The following is a 14,925-nucleotide window of genomic DNA, read 5'->3' as shown; positions in this document are numbered from 1 at the left end:
GCATAAGATAGAAATGCGTGCATATTAGTCAATAGTTGTGCAAAAAAATGTATATTCGTAAACTCTTGAATGAGTTCAGTCGTACATAAAATGTATTATGCGTAAATTATGTATCAGAATACGAATGAATAAATTTTGACAACAAGAATTGCAAAGATGAAATGCAACTTCATGACTGGGCTACTGTCAAAGTACATCACCATTCAACAGCATTATTTACTGAGCAGAAGATACATCAATTCCACAGACTTCACATGAGTTCAGGTTCCTTCTCCGCGGTCAGAACAATGTACAAATGGATTGGATGGATTTGGATGGATGGATGGATGGATGGATGGATTTGACCTGATTTCATTCTCTGATTTTGTCAGCCATTTTGCTCAGTGATCCTGCCCGATCTTGCTTTGATCTTGGCGCGGAAAGGGAACCTGAACTCATGTGAAGTCTGTGGAATCGACGTATCAGTTTATGACACTGTTTTATCACATTTCTAGTCCTTCACTATTATTTAACCAATGTTTTTTTTTAAGACAAAAAAAAAAAAAAAATATGAAGGACTACTGCAGACCACTGCTTCTACTACACTGATACCTTTGGTGATTTACAGCAAGCTATTTCTACAGGATTAAAAGCATAAGAAACATGATATAGAATTTTTGATCTGTTATTATTCAATGGCTAGAAGTATCTTGGTTTACACAGTCAGATATTTTATGAAAATAAAATAAGTGTCAGTGTATTTACTGCATATTTCAAGAGTCTCATGCAGATTATTCTCTAATTTATAGAAAATAATCCAATTTTATTTTATTGTTGATCATATATAGAAGTCATGACACAATAGTATCACACTGTTTTCTTGCCAGTGTCAGAGTATAGTGTGTTTTAGCAGATGGATATCAAGTCTTGGGATTGGATTTAACATTTCGCAAATACTTTACAGCTTTTTGGTGTTTTTGTTTTGTTTTCATGTTTGATTTATATCTTCTGCTTGTTTGACAGTTATTATTGAGAATGAAGTGTGACTTAATTTCGTGTCTTTTGTTAAATGTTGGAACCCATCACTGATCACTCAGGCAACACTCAAAATCACGTCACAGGAAATTTTACCTGCAAGACATAAAACTTGTAAACTAGTTTACAGCTTAGTTAAAAAACTTAATTGTGACACACTAAAGCAAAAATGAAAAGAGAAGTTCCCCATGTGATGAATAATACAGAGGCTCATCTGCCCCATTTCACTTAATCAAGCAGATTTATTGAATAAAAAAAGAGTGATGGGCTTCACATGCTCCAGTCATAAAAGTTTATGAACTGGCTCTGATCCCATTATTTCAGCACAAAATGCCACAAACAAAGCAGGCATACAACTCTGGAAGAAATGAATAAACCAGTCCAAATGTCCAGCACATGATCCCCACTGAAAGCCTCTGGACAGGAACGATGGCAGCTACCTGGGTCACCTCCCCTGACCTTCCTGTTTGTCTTCGTCTTATATGTCTTAAAAAGTAAAATAAATAAATAAATTCATTTGTGAATTTATGGAAAAAAAAAAAGAGAAAAAATAGTGAGCTAAAGTGGCTAATAGTAACGTCAGAAACTGGAGGAGAGCATCACACCACACAGAAGCTGTGACTGATAATCAGGGTTATTGATTTCACTCCTTCTGTTAAAAACCTTAATACTGTGTTGTTTAAAAATGTATTTACATTACCCAAGGTTGCTATATTTTGCTCAGTTGTCATTTTATCCTAAAGTCCAAATATAAGAAATGCACGTTGGATCATGTCTTTGCAGAAGTCTTGTCAGAATTGTGATTATAAACAGAAAAAAAAAAAAAAAAAAGCTTTTTCTTGTTTTTTTGCTCAAATAGTCATAGAATAAATACTAGACCATCAAAAGTCATCAAAAACAATGGTTATGCAAACAAGTACTAACTCATTTGTGTATCATGTGACTAAAACAGACAGAAAAGAAAACATGGAACACCTAACAGCACTGTTTTATCAGTATAACAACATAGATATTGATGTAAGACCTTTTGTGATTTTGGTTATTATCAAGAAAACCATGGAAAATGGATAGATATCAGCTCTTAAATTAAACTACTATGAGCTATTTTTGTTTTTATCATTATATTTGTCCAAACAAATGTACCTTTAGTTGTACCAGGCATTTAAATGAACAAGAAATGGAAGAAAACAAGGGTGATCTAATTACTTTTTCCGAGACTGTACATTTGTATAAGTAGTAAAACCAGTGGTACCATTTGTAAACTACTCATCATTACTATGTAGCAAAAAGTTACATGCAACTATGGCTACATTCAGACAGCAGGTCTTAATGCACTATTTTTATTTTTTGGTGAAATCTGATTTTTTTTGTGCTCGTTCATATTACACATTAAATGCGACTTCTATCAGTTTTGAGTATGAACTGAATGCGACCCTGAAGTGACCCACATGAGCAAAATAGGTCCTGACGTAAGCACACACTGTGTTTACAGAAGTAAGTTTGTTTTTCCCACCGCTTCTCCTCCTGGGATGCAAAATTGTGACGTTTGTTGCATTTCAATGACATAAAGGTCGGATAAATGCGACCTGGCCGTTCAGACTTAAGTCACATTGCAAAATATCAGATACGTATTAGATTTAGAACCACATATGAAAGTGACCTGGGTCGGATTTGAATAAATTGGATTTGTGCTGTTCAAACTGTCTTTAACAGATTGGATACAGGTCACAGGTCAAAAAAATCAGATTTGGGCCACATTTGACTGCAGTCTGAATGTAGCTTAAGTGTGTTCTAAAGCATGAATAGTTTTCAAAGCAGTAAATGTAAAGTTTGTTTGTTTTGTTATTGTTTATCTGCAGCACCAAAGTTTACTGTGTTACTACCTACAGCAGGAGTAAGATACTTTGGAATTGGGCTAAACTGAGACCAGAAACATTGTTTATATCCTGGAACCTCTCAGCTCAGTTCCCTCTGGCAGAAAACTTAACAATGGATTTTATTGATATATTTTGTGTGGAATCGACAAAATACTGTAGTTTTTAATTCAGCTATTCTGTATGTTTGCCAAAATGCAATTAGGATAAATAAATAAATAAATAAATAAAAAATTGCCACTTACTGTGACATGTCTCAGACTTGGAACAACTCTTCTGTTAATCTCAGGACAGTTGTGACAAAACGACACTCCTCATGGCCTTATTTTCAGTTTTTATTTCCAAAATGGCAGAATTTGTTACGCAAATGTTCCCACAAAGGAAAGCATTTTCACTGAACTCAATTTTATTTCGCCAAGACTAAAAAATACTATAGAAAAACACCACCAACAACATTTTAAGATTCCCTCTTCACTTAAACTGGCTTTGAAACAGCCATTGTCAAAATCAAACCAACATGCTACTTGACAATTCCAACCACATGCTATTTTCAAAACCTGACACACTTCTTTCAGCCCACAAGAGACCACGAAATGGATCGGTGCAACATCAGCTGCTGCCTGAACAGGATCTGAAGGAGACAGCTGTTATTAAAGACATGCTCTTGAAGATTACAAGTGAACTCACCCAGACAGACAAAAAAAAAGTCAGTCTCAGGACAAAAACAGAAACAACCTTTTAACTTCTGAGATGTTTCTGTTATCCAGAAAATCTAATTGTCTCACTCAGGACAGCATCGTAATTTCACCTAAACACATATCAGAGAGTTTGAGATGTTCACTCTGTGGCAGAGGTAAAAACAAAGGAAACAGCTGATGACAAATGACAAGAAGGTAAACGTCACATGTTCTCCACAGAAGTCTAACATGGAAATCCACAGACAAATAGAAACACAAAAAATTTAACTACACACATATGGAAACAAACACGAATGAAAAAGAAACATGCACGTATATATTAAAGATAACACACAAGCCTTCAAATAAACTTCCAATCCAAACACACAGTGGTGAACAGCTGACACACACACACACTCACAAACACACACACACACATAGAGCGTAGTTAGCGTAGTTCTAGTCATATAGTCTCACACACATACCCTTGATTCGCCGTCTGATGACCCCTAAGCGGCACTTGAGCGAAACGGAGAACATCCTCTCCCTCTTTCTCTCCTCTTTCTTTATCTTCTTCTGGCTTTCTTCCCCTTTCTCTCCCTCCAGCTCCTCCTCTTCTACTTCTTCCTCCTCTTCTTCCTCCTCCTCCTCTTCAGTCAGACATAGTGTGAGTCGAATGAAGGATGGAGAGAGAGGGAGAAAGAAAGAGAGGGAGCAGTACCGGAGCGTTGGCTGGTCACATGGCAAACAGGAAAGAGAGAGAGAGAAAGGAGAGAGAGGAGAGAGAGAGACAGAGAGAGAGCACCAAGTCTTTCCTCTGGAGGGAAGTGATTTCTCTCTCTCTCTCTCATTCTCTCTCTCTCTGTGTGTGTGTGTGTGTGTGTGTGTGGGATGCAGTGTGAAATTAAGCTGCCTCCTCCTCTCTCTCTCTCCGTCTCTCTTCCTCTCTCTTGTTGTGGCTTACTCCATCACTCTCTCCTGTGTTTACCGTTTTGCAGCTTTCTCTTCTCTTCTGTTCTTTCTTTTTTCTTTATTCCTGATCCTCTTTTCTTATTGAGCAGCTTTTCTTCTTTTTCTTTCCCCCCATCTTTATCATTTTTCTTTCAGCTCTCTTACATTAGGTGACCATTTTTGGGTTTTTGGGATTGTATTTCACTTCCAAAGGTTTCCCCTCATGCTTTATCACCATTAATGTCCCATTCCTTCTTTGCAGTAGCACTAGTATATTTAAGGAATGCTGGCCAACAGGTTAAAATTTAATACAGTGTGGACTAAATTCCAACTCCAATCACTTTATCCTAGTAATGGAATCAGTCATTACTGTTACACAGACAGTTTACCTCCAGCTGGACTGAAAAAATAATTGATTAGATATTCCAACTATAGTGTTCAGCTGTTTCTGCTGCATATTTAAACAACCAAAACAATATAAAAATAAATAAATAAATAAATAAATGTGAACATTTTGGCGTCTGCTGTGAACAATCCAATGTTCCTGAAATATAACAACTTATCAACCTTTGTTTATCTTTCCAAACTGTCATTGTCTGGAGGCGTTCAACAATTCTTAAATCTTTTAAGGGCTCAAACAGAAATACAGCATCAGTCACAAAGCAGTTTTGTTTTTCTGTCTCCGAGTTTCTTCTTTGTGTCATCACTTTACCCTAGTGTCACGAGTAGAATCACTCCAACCTGAGAGAAAAGATCACATTTCCAAGTGTTTACATAGTTATTTGCTGATGCTAAAATTGGTCTTCTTAGTGGAAGATCAAATTATGATATAATCTGAATTTAATACAATATACAAAATGGAATCTGATGCAAAATTATTTGACTTGAAATGCTACCAAATAGTACTGTTGGCTGTGGCAAGTTTCACAACATCCATTCTGAACCTAGAGTTAGCTAAACAAATTCCTATCAACTATATGGTACTAATATTTCCCAATGAGCAGACATTACAAAGTTTAACTAAAGTACAAAACTACACTGAACAAAAATATAAATGCACGACTTTTGTTTTTGCTCCATTTTTCATGAGCTGAACGCAAAGATCTAAAACTTTTTCTATGTACACAAAAGGCCTATTAATCTCAAATATTGTTCATAAATTTGTCTAAATCTGTGTTAGTGAGCACTTCTCCTTTGTCCTTTGCTGAGATAATCCATCCACCTCACAGGTGTGGTATATCAAGATGCTGATTAGACAGCAGGATTATTGCACAGGTGTGACTTAGGCTGGCCACAATAAAAGGCCACTCTAAAATGTGCAGTTTTACTGTATTGGGTGGTCCAGGGGGTCAGAAAACCAGTCAGTATTTGGTGTGACCACCATTTTCCTCGCACAGTCTTCTTCATGAATTCTCTGAAACAGCTTTGGAGATGGCTTATGGTAGAGAAATGAACATTCAATTCACAGGCAAAAGCTCCGGTGGAGATTCCTGAAGTCAGCATGCCAATTGCATATTCCATCAAAACTTGTGACATCTGTGGTATTGTGCTGTGTGATAAAACTGCACATTTTGGAGTGGCCTTTTATTGTGGCCAGCCTAAGGCACATCTGTGCAAAAATCATGCTGTCTAATCAGCATCTTGATATGCCACACCTGTGAGGTGGATGGATTATCTCAGCAAAGAAGAAGTGTTCACTAACACAAATTTAGACAGATTTGTGAGCAATATTTGAGAGAAATAAACCTTGTGTGTACACAGAAAAAGTTTTAGATCTTTCAGTTCAGCTCATGAAAAATGGGAGCAAAAACAAAAGTTGTGCATTTATATTTTTGTTCAGTGTATAACACAGTATAATACGATAGTAGGTTTACTGGGGTATTGTTCATTCAACTTGTGCAAGCAAACACACACACATATTTTACATGCTAAAAAAGTACAAGACCCATGAAAATAAAGTGACTGGTCATTTTTGCTCATTTTCATAAATAGACAACAATTCATGAAGCCATAAAGACCCAAATATACACCAGTGACCAAAAGCATCTACTGATGTAAACTGTTTAATAATTGTCGATCCACTAATCCTATCAATACATGTAAATAATTGGTGTAAAATACAGTTTATCATCTTTTATGGTCATCAGATATGACCCATTTGGATGTTCAGAGGCTCCGTAGTGAACATGGAAACACTGTCATCTTCTACAACATTGATTCACCAGTAAAACCCATGGAGTTGAATTAATGAGAGTGAATGGAAACACTTGGTTTCTGTTCAGTTAATGATAGATTTTACTGAAAAAGTCACATTTTCTCAAGCTTTCTGTGCCTCAAATGTAACCTCAGTATGATGATTAAAGTACATGATCAGAAAAATAAATATAGGAAAATACCATATTTTTTTACCAAAAAAAAAAAACAAAATGGAGAGGATAATATGATAAATGGTGATAAATTACGTAAGAAAGGTTAAATAGAGAGAAAAATTAATTTGGGAATTGATACAACAGTAGCGCTGGGTCTTTATGGGTTAAAATGAACAGCTAAAACTCCTCCAACAGTCTTCTGGTCCAAGGTGTCCCTTAAGGTTCAGAGCTGAGTCCATGCTTGTTAAACCTATATATTCTTTCTTCTGCAACATAATCCTCCACCTCAGTCTCCCACTTCCATCTGCCCTGCAGCCCACTCCACTTTGACAAACTGACACAATGAAATACATCTTCAGTTCACTTCTACCGCAACAGGATTCTCTACAGTACACTCTACCAAGTCCTCACTAAACTCCAGTTCAGCCAAAACTGCTAATTCACTCCTGTGGTCACGTCACCTGTTCTCCATCACCTCCACTGGTCCTGGTTCAAAACCCCCTCCTCACTCAAACCCTCCACCAGCAGACCCACCTCCTACCTCACTGACCTACTTCACCAAAAACCTCCACTCTTCAAGCTCCAACCACCTGTCTTCACCATCAGGGTTCCAGCGCCAAACAAAGGGTGACCATGTCTTTGTCATAGCTGTGCCCCCCCCCCAGCAATTTCATCTGAATGCACTTCAGTTACAGTTGCCATTCCTCTTTTCTCAACTAACTTCTCAAAACTCACTTGTTTAAAACTTACCATTGATAAATGCTTTCCTACAAAAAAAAGGATTATTAGGTTCAAATACTCACAACATGCCTCACTGCAGAAATTAATTTTGACTGATGTTTAAGTTGGGATTGAAAGTTTTCCCTTAACATTGATTAAAAAAAAAAAAAAAAAAAAAAAAGGACAATGAATAGAAAGAGACAGTTGAGGATGAACACAGCAAGATAACAAACTTTATGAACTTTAAACACAAAAGGACAGTGTTCATGCCCTGTTTCCAAAGGAGGGTGGTCATATTTCTATTAAAGTATCCACCTCTTTCCTTACATTACATTAAAAATTTAATGAAGAATAGAATAGAATAGAATAGAATAGAATAGAATAGAATAGAATAGAATAGAATAGAATAGAATAGAATAGAATAGATATTCATTGTCACTGTTACAAGAACAATGAAAATCAATTTATTAGCTCTGTTGTGTTTAGCAGAAAACACTTAAAGTGCTAAAAGACTATAAAAAAATCACACAAAGTACTGAAAAAATACAGGTAATATATAAAAATTACAAAGATCAATCAATCAATTCATCAAATTTATTTATAATACCATTACATCATAACAAAGGTTATCTCATGACACTTTACATTTAAAGAAAGATAAAGATAAAATATTAAATATACATATACTACTAAAATACTACTAAAATATACAAAAAGCTAACTATACTACACGTAAGAAATATGTACAACAAAGAAGGATATGTATACAGTAGGGCATTGAGAGAAAAAGTGGTTTGTTGACATGTCACCGTCTGTGGCACAAGTCAATGTTACTTTGAAGGAGTCAGCTAGGCGTGTGTTATTCTCTCTCTCCCTTCCATCTCCCAACAGCATGTAAAGTAAGTAAAGTAAGTAAAGTAAATTTTATTTATAGAGCACTTTTCACAGACAGAGTCACAAAGTGCTTTATCAATTCAAATCAGAATCAAATTAAGTTTACAGAGACCCAACAGAATCCTTCAGGGGCAAACACTTGTGATTGGTGACAGTGGCGAGGAAAAACTTCCCTTTAACGGGCAGAAACCTCGAGCAGACCCAGACTCCTGAAGGATGGCTGTCTGCCTTGACCAGTTGGGGTTAAAGAGAGAGAGAGAGAGTAAAGGAGGAGAAAAGAGAGAGCGATAGAGATATAGAGAGACTGGGGGGGGGGGGGGGATGACACATGGAGTACGTTATGATGAATACATAGAGTGTAATCAGTCTGTGGTGGTCCTGGGTCAGGTGGGAGACTAAAAAGCCTTTTTGAACAGGAGGGTTTTGAGGTGTTTCTTAAAGCTCTCTACAGAGTCCATGGACCGTAGGTGTAGAGGCAGGTCATTCCATAGACGTGGTGCCACAGCTTTAAAAGACCTGTCACCGCGTGTGCTAAAACAGGTCCGTGGAACCATCAGCAGGTACTGTCCTGAAGACCTCAAGCTACGAGTCGAGCTGTAGGGCTGGATCAGGGAAGCAATGTATGCAGGGGCCTGGCCATGTAGGGCCCGGAAAGTTAGCACAAGAATTTTGAAATGAAGACGATATAGAACAGGGAGCCAGTGGAGAGATTTAAGGATGGGAGTGATGTGGGTTCTCCTGTTTGTGCGGGTCAGGAGCCTGGCAGCAGAGTTCTGGACAAACTGTAGACGGGCCAGCTCCTTCTTGTTTAAGCATGTAAACAGGCTGTTGCAGTAGTCTAAGCGAGAAGATACGAAAGCGTGAACGATCATCTCGAGCTCATTTGTGGACACCATAGATCTGAGTTTGGAGATGTTGCGTAGGTGGAAGAAACAGTTTTTGACTAGGTGTTTGGAGTAGAATTCTAAAGACATGTCCTGGTCAAAGATGACACCCAGATTCCTCAGTTTTGTCTTTACCGAGGAACTCAGGTCTCCAAGGTGATGTTTGATCCCTGGGATTGCACTATCCGGGGCAATGATGAGGGTCTCAGTTTTGCTGGAGTTCAGCTGGAGGCTGTTCTCATTTAGCCACTGCTTCAGCTCTGCCAAGCAGTTGATTAAGGAACTCAGTTTGTGGGGCTCAGAGGAGTTAAAGGAGCAGTATATCTGGATGTCATCCGCGAATAGATGATAGGAGACATCACTGTACTGTCGGATAATGTGGCCAAGTGGGAGGACATAGAGTAAGAATAGGACTGGTCCCAGGACAGAGCCTTGGGGCACACCACACAGTAGATCCGCTGAGTCAGATTGGAAGTTGTTTATTGACACAGTGAAGCTTCTGCCGGTCAGGTAAGAGGAGAACCAGTCTAGCACATGACCTGACATCCCTACCAGGTCCCTCAGTCTCTCAATCATTATGGTATGGTCCACTGTGTCAAAGGCCGAGGAGAGATCTAGCAGGACCAAGACCGTGGATTTCCCGGAGTCAGCCGCCATCAGGATGTCACTAGACACTTTTAATAGTGCGGTTTCTGTTGAGTGGCGTTGTCTAAACCCAGACTGAAAAGTGTCATAGATCTGGTGTGTCTCCAGAAAAGCTGTAAGTTGTTTAGACACTGCTTTCTCAAGGATTTTGGCCAATAGGGGGAGCTTTGAAATGGGCCTGTAGCTTTTGAAGTCTGTGGGGTCCAGTGTGGTTTTCTTTAGTTTAGGTTCTATGATGGCCTGTTTGAAGGAGCTGGGAAACAAACCAGTTGTGAGCGACAGGTTAAAAAACTTTATGACCCATGGTCCAATAGTGTCAAAGACACCGACAAGGAGCTTATGGGGGAGGATGTCTGCAGAGTTGGAGGAGGGTTTTGTTTTGGATAAAAGTGCTGAGATGTCCTCCAGTGTCACAGGGTCGAAAGAGGACCAGGTTTGCAGAGGGGGATCAGATAGGGTCAGACGGCCAGAGGGTGAGTCATCATTCAGCACATGTCAATACACTCATTTTTATACATGAAAACATGGAGCGCAAGGTAGTGATGTGTGGATCAGTGGACCTGGGTTGGGTTGCTGTGGGTCCAAAAAATATCACTTTATTTGCGGGGCAGGTCAAATAAATCCACAAAAGCGGGTTGGGAAAAAAAAACAAAACAAAACAACGACCCACGTATCACCCCACGCAAGGCCAAGACTAATGGAAGAAGACGACTCAGTGGGATTATTAAACTGACTGTGATCTACAAAAACTATCGTCTAAGTAATGTTCTGTGAACCATAGAAGCACCACCAATACTGAATAATAATTTGGACAGTGTGTTTGGATTATTCTGTTCATTTATTTCATTAAGACAATCCACTCTTTTCTCTAACATGCTGTGTGTCTTTTCTGCCGCTATCTGAACCTTTTCCAACTTTATGTTCTTCACTTAAATTTAACAGAAAATTCAAGGTGTTAACCTATGTTTTGTTTTGGTTACACGTCTGAGAAGGACTGTTGATGCTTGTGTCTCGTCAGTTTTTATTCTGCTCTTTACTGTACATTGTTAATATTACAGTGAACATTAGTACAAGTTGCTCATTGTTGAACAGCTATGAGTCTGTGTTGTTCCTCCGCTGGCAATGTGATGACGTCATCATACGACTAGTCGACTCGACTTCAACTTTACTTAAAAATAAATCGATCTGAAAAAATCTGAAGTCACTAATACCCTAGTATACAAGCAGTATAGGATATGTACAAGGTAATCCTGGGCAGGGGTGCTGCTACCAATTGTGGGCCCCATGAAAGGTAAACTTTGTGGACCCTTCCATAAAATTCAGTATCTTGTCGGGGGGGTATGTATGTATGTATGTATGTGGGGGTGCGGCCCATACGTAACGTCACTTATGCTAGTGTCAAAACAAAACTGAAACTTAACATACTTTCAACATCCATCTCCTGACTTCTATTCTTATACAGTGGATCTTACACATTTTCACAACTTCTAGCCTGTATCCACTAGACCCCCTTATTGGCGCCCCAGATCCTGTGTGATATATCAATTTAATCAACTAGTCCTCCCCCCCCCATTTCCTTAACAGAGATGCACACACAACAACATGGCTACCGCTAACAATAGTGAAAAGTTTGTTCCCCAGAAAGGAGTAGTATCATCAGTGGTTTGGAACTGGTTTGGGTTTGCAGTGACAGACATGGAACAAGTGAATGCACGCTGCAAATTTTGTCTAAAGCTCATTGCAACAAAAGGCAGCAGCACAACAAACTTATTCCAGCATCTAAAACAGAGGCATCCAGCCGAGGGGTGCAAGGCCTCAGGGAACAAGACCACTACGACCAACAAACTCCAGCTAAAAAGGAGCTTACTGTGGTGGAATCATTTACCCAAGGCACCATGTATCATAAGAAAGGAGCATGATGGAGAGTGACCACTGAAGTTGTCATTCCTCATTGCTAGCACATCGCTAAAGATATGGTACCCATATCTACAGTGGAAAAGACTGGGATTATCCACTTGCTACCTTGCTGCAAGTATTTTGCCTTGCCCCATCTGTACACCAGTACTCGTCAGAAAATCAGCAGACAGCTGGCGGGGGTGTCATTTTATTCTGCAGCAACAGACATGAGGTCCAGCCGAAACACGCAGCCATATATGAGTTTGATGGTCGACTTTATTAACAATGACTGGGCTCTGTGGAGTATTTGCCTCCAAACAGTATACTTTCCACAGGATCACAAACGTGAGCTTATTGCCCAGGGATTGATGGGCACCCTGGGTTCCTGGAACCTGTCCGAGCATTACCTAATCTGCATGACAACTGACAGCGGCACCAACATGATCAAAGCTCTGAGAGTGAACGGGTGGCCCAACCTCCAGTGCTTTGGACGCAGACTGCACAACACTATTGGTATGTAACAATAAGTCGAATAAATGAATCATTTTTGGTAGTCCATGCTTTATCCTCATCCACCATTTTACATATTACTGTTTTAATAATTTATGTTAAAAGCACTTTCAATTAAAAGTGATGTGCATGGGTTATTAAAAGAATTAAAAATACACAAAACCAGGACAAATTCAATGCTATTTGTATTAACCTAACAAGAATAATTAAGGTGGCATATCCATTTGATCTGTTTTGATCCATTAAGCCACAATCATTATGAATGGATTTTTTTTATTAGATCCATTCATATTTCTCTACAAAATACACATATGCATTTAATAAACACAAGTGTATACTGTGTGTGTATGTATGCTTAAGTGTGTCTGTGTCTGTTTGATCTTTGGGTTGATAAAGTTTTGAAATACAGAAGAAAAGAAAAAAAAAACATTTTTGACATGTAGACCAGTATATGTTTTAATGTTATTAATGTCCCAGTAGTGATGTCTTTGTTTGGGTTTTATTCCTCTCATTATACAGACAATAGTGTTAAGGATTGTGCCATCGGAGTTTGCAAGAAGGTTGTTGTTGCTTTTCCTATAGATGGAGTCTCCATCCAGGAGGGGCTCCTGCCAAAAAGTGATCGAGCGACTCCTGAAACAGGAGAAGGCTATAGCCCGTGTCCTGGGGTCTGATATGAAAAGCCCCCATCTTGTGGCCTCTTGTCAAGACATTGAGGTTTTGGAATCAGTAAATAAGGCAGTCAAACCACTCCAAGACTTTACTGATGCGTTGTCAAGGGAAATGTGTGTCAGTGTCTCCTACATTAAACCTGTTTTCCATTTGTTCAAAACCAGTCTTTTGCAGCCTGAAGACGATGACACAGAGCTTACTGAAACTATACAAAGGAACATACTGGGATACCTTGATGAAAAATACAGTGACCCTGTAAGGGATGAACTCTTGGACATGGCCTTTCTGATGGACCCAAGGTTTTGGACAACCTACATTGACCCAGACAAGGTGGAACAAGTTAAAAGAAGAGCTGAACTACTGAACTACTGTCTTTCCCCTGACAGAAGCTCACCGCAGCCTGGTCCAGTTGTGCAGGTGGACCAAGAAGAAGCAAGGCCTCAGCCAGACCCCAAGAGGAATTTTTTTTAGCAACCTTCTTCAAGAGGAGTCATACACCAACCTCTGACCAGTCAGTGGCAGTTAAAATAGAAATTGAACTAGCAACCTGTCTGCTATCACCAGAGGCAGACCCTGACACTGGTCCACTTCAGTGGTGGAAGAACCACAAATCCAACTTCTCAAGGCTCAGTAACCTGGCCAAGAAATACCTTTCTATCCCTGCAACAAGTGTCCCACCTGACAGGGTTTTCAGTGGGGGGGTGGGGGGGTGAGGGGGGTTGTGACATGCAGCAGGGGATGCCTCAAGCCGAGGCTGTGGACAGGCTGGTTTTCCTTGCCAAAAATGTTTAAAAGTTACTGACAACAAGCACAGACCTCATGTCCTGCACCTCAGTCAAAATGTGATATTTATTTTCTTCATATATTCAGGGATACAAGCGGCACTGTTTATCTTTTAAAGCAAAGTTTAAAAAAAGTTTTAAGTTTGCACTTTATCAATCTCAGTGTTTGAGTTGAATTATTATTTATTTACATACAATGTGCTACACTACATTTTTGTTTACAGAAGTATTTTATTAAAGACAGAAGTTTTGCCTCCCAGAGGAGGCTTTTTATTTAGTTTTTTTGAAAATCAGTTCTATACAAAATGCAATTTATCTGTTAGAAAGAGAACAACTTTATAAAAATTTGGAATTTTTTTGATAAAATAAAAGCAAAACTTATTACTTATTGTTTTCTTTAAAAAGAAGGAATTTTAAAAAATGTTTTATTTATTTATATTTTTGTGAAAAAATTGGAGATTTTATTTTTAGGCTATATCGTCCGGTACAAGGTTAGATAAAACAATAAAAAACAAACAAACAAACCAAAAAAAACCCACTAAAATAAAGTACATAGGTTGTGATAATTGCACTGAGGTAGCGTGAGTATCGTACTGTCCATTAGACTGGGGATAAGTGATGTGCAGTTTAATACTGAAATATCCATATCTCCAATACCAGATCTTTACACTCTAGAATCAATTCACGAATCAAAGTATCAATACTTTTGATACTTGAGTCATTTGAGGTAACGTATATCAGGAACACAGTGGAAAGTAACTAAACTATTAGGATCTTGTCCAAATGATATGTGATTGGTGGGAACTACTTCTTCTTCTGCCTGGGTAAGTGTGTACTATTATCAGTCAGTCACCTCTGACTCACTCAGTCTGTACTGAGCAAAAAACAGAATAGACTAAAGGGGAAAACAGTAAATATGCTATTATTTCCTTAACAAAAACTTATGAATGAGGAAAGTGTCAATGTTGGATGCTTTTGTTGAAGTGTTACATGTTCAGTATTTCTATGTTTCATATTAATGTGTTCATGTAATGTGA

General features: G+C 38.6%; 1 protein-coding gene and 1 long non-coding RNA gene across 2 annotated transcripts in view; one reads left to right on the top strand and one right to left on the bottom strand.

Moving 5' to 3' along the window:
• The window catches only part of grip2b (glutamate receptor interacting protein 2b), a 388,052-nt gene that overhangs the window by 306,898 nt on the left and 66,229 nt on the right, over positions 1-14,925 (bottom strand). The window lies entirely within an intron of this gene.
• The window catches only part of LOC115419608 (uncharacterized), a 24,350-nt gene extending 9,425 nt beyond the window's left edge, over positions 1-14,925 (top strand). Inside the window, exons 3-4 of the long non-coding RNA XR_003935446.1 lie at positions 1,798-1,804; positions 14,738-14,925. This is a non-coding gene — a long non-coding RNA (uncharacterized LOC115419608). The remainder of the gene's footprint in view (positions 1-1,797; positions 1,805-14,737) is intronic.

The sequence above is a fragment of the Sphaeramia orbicularis genome, chromosome 5 (assembly GCF_902148855.1).
Source record: "Sphaeramia orbicularis chromosome 5, fSphaOr1.1, whole genome shotgun sequence".
NCBI classification, from domain to species: Eukaryota; Metazoa; Chordata; class Actinopteri; order Kurtiformes; family Apogonidae; genus Sphaeramia; species Sphaeramia orbicularis.
The sequence above is the reverse complement of the archived record's forward strand: the minus strand, read 5'-3'. Positions and strand labels throughout refer to the sequence as shown.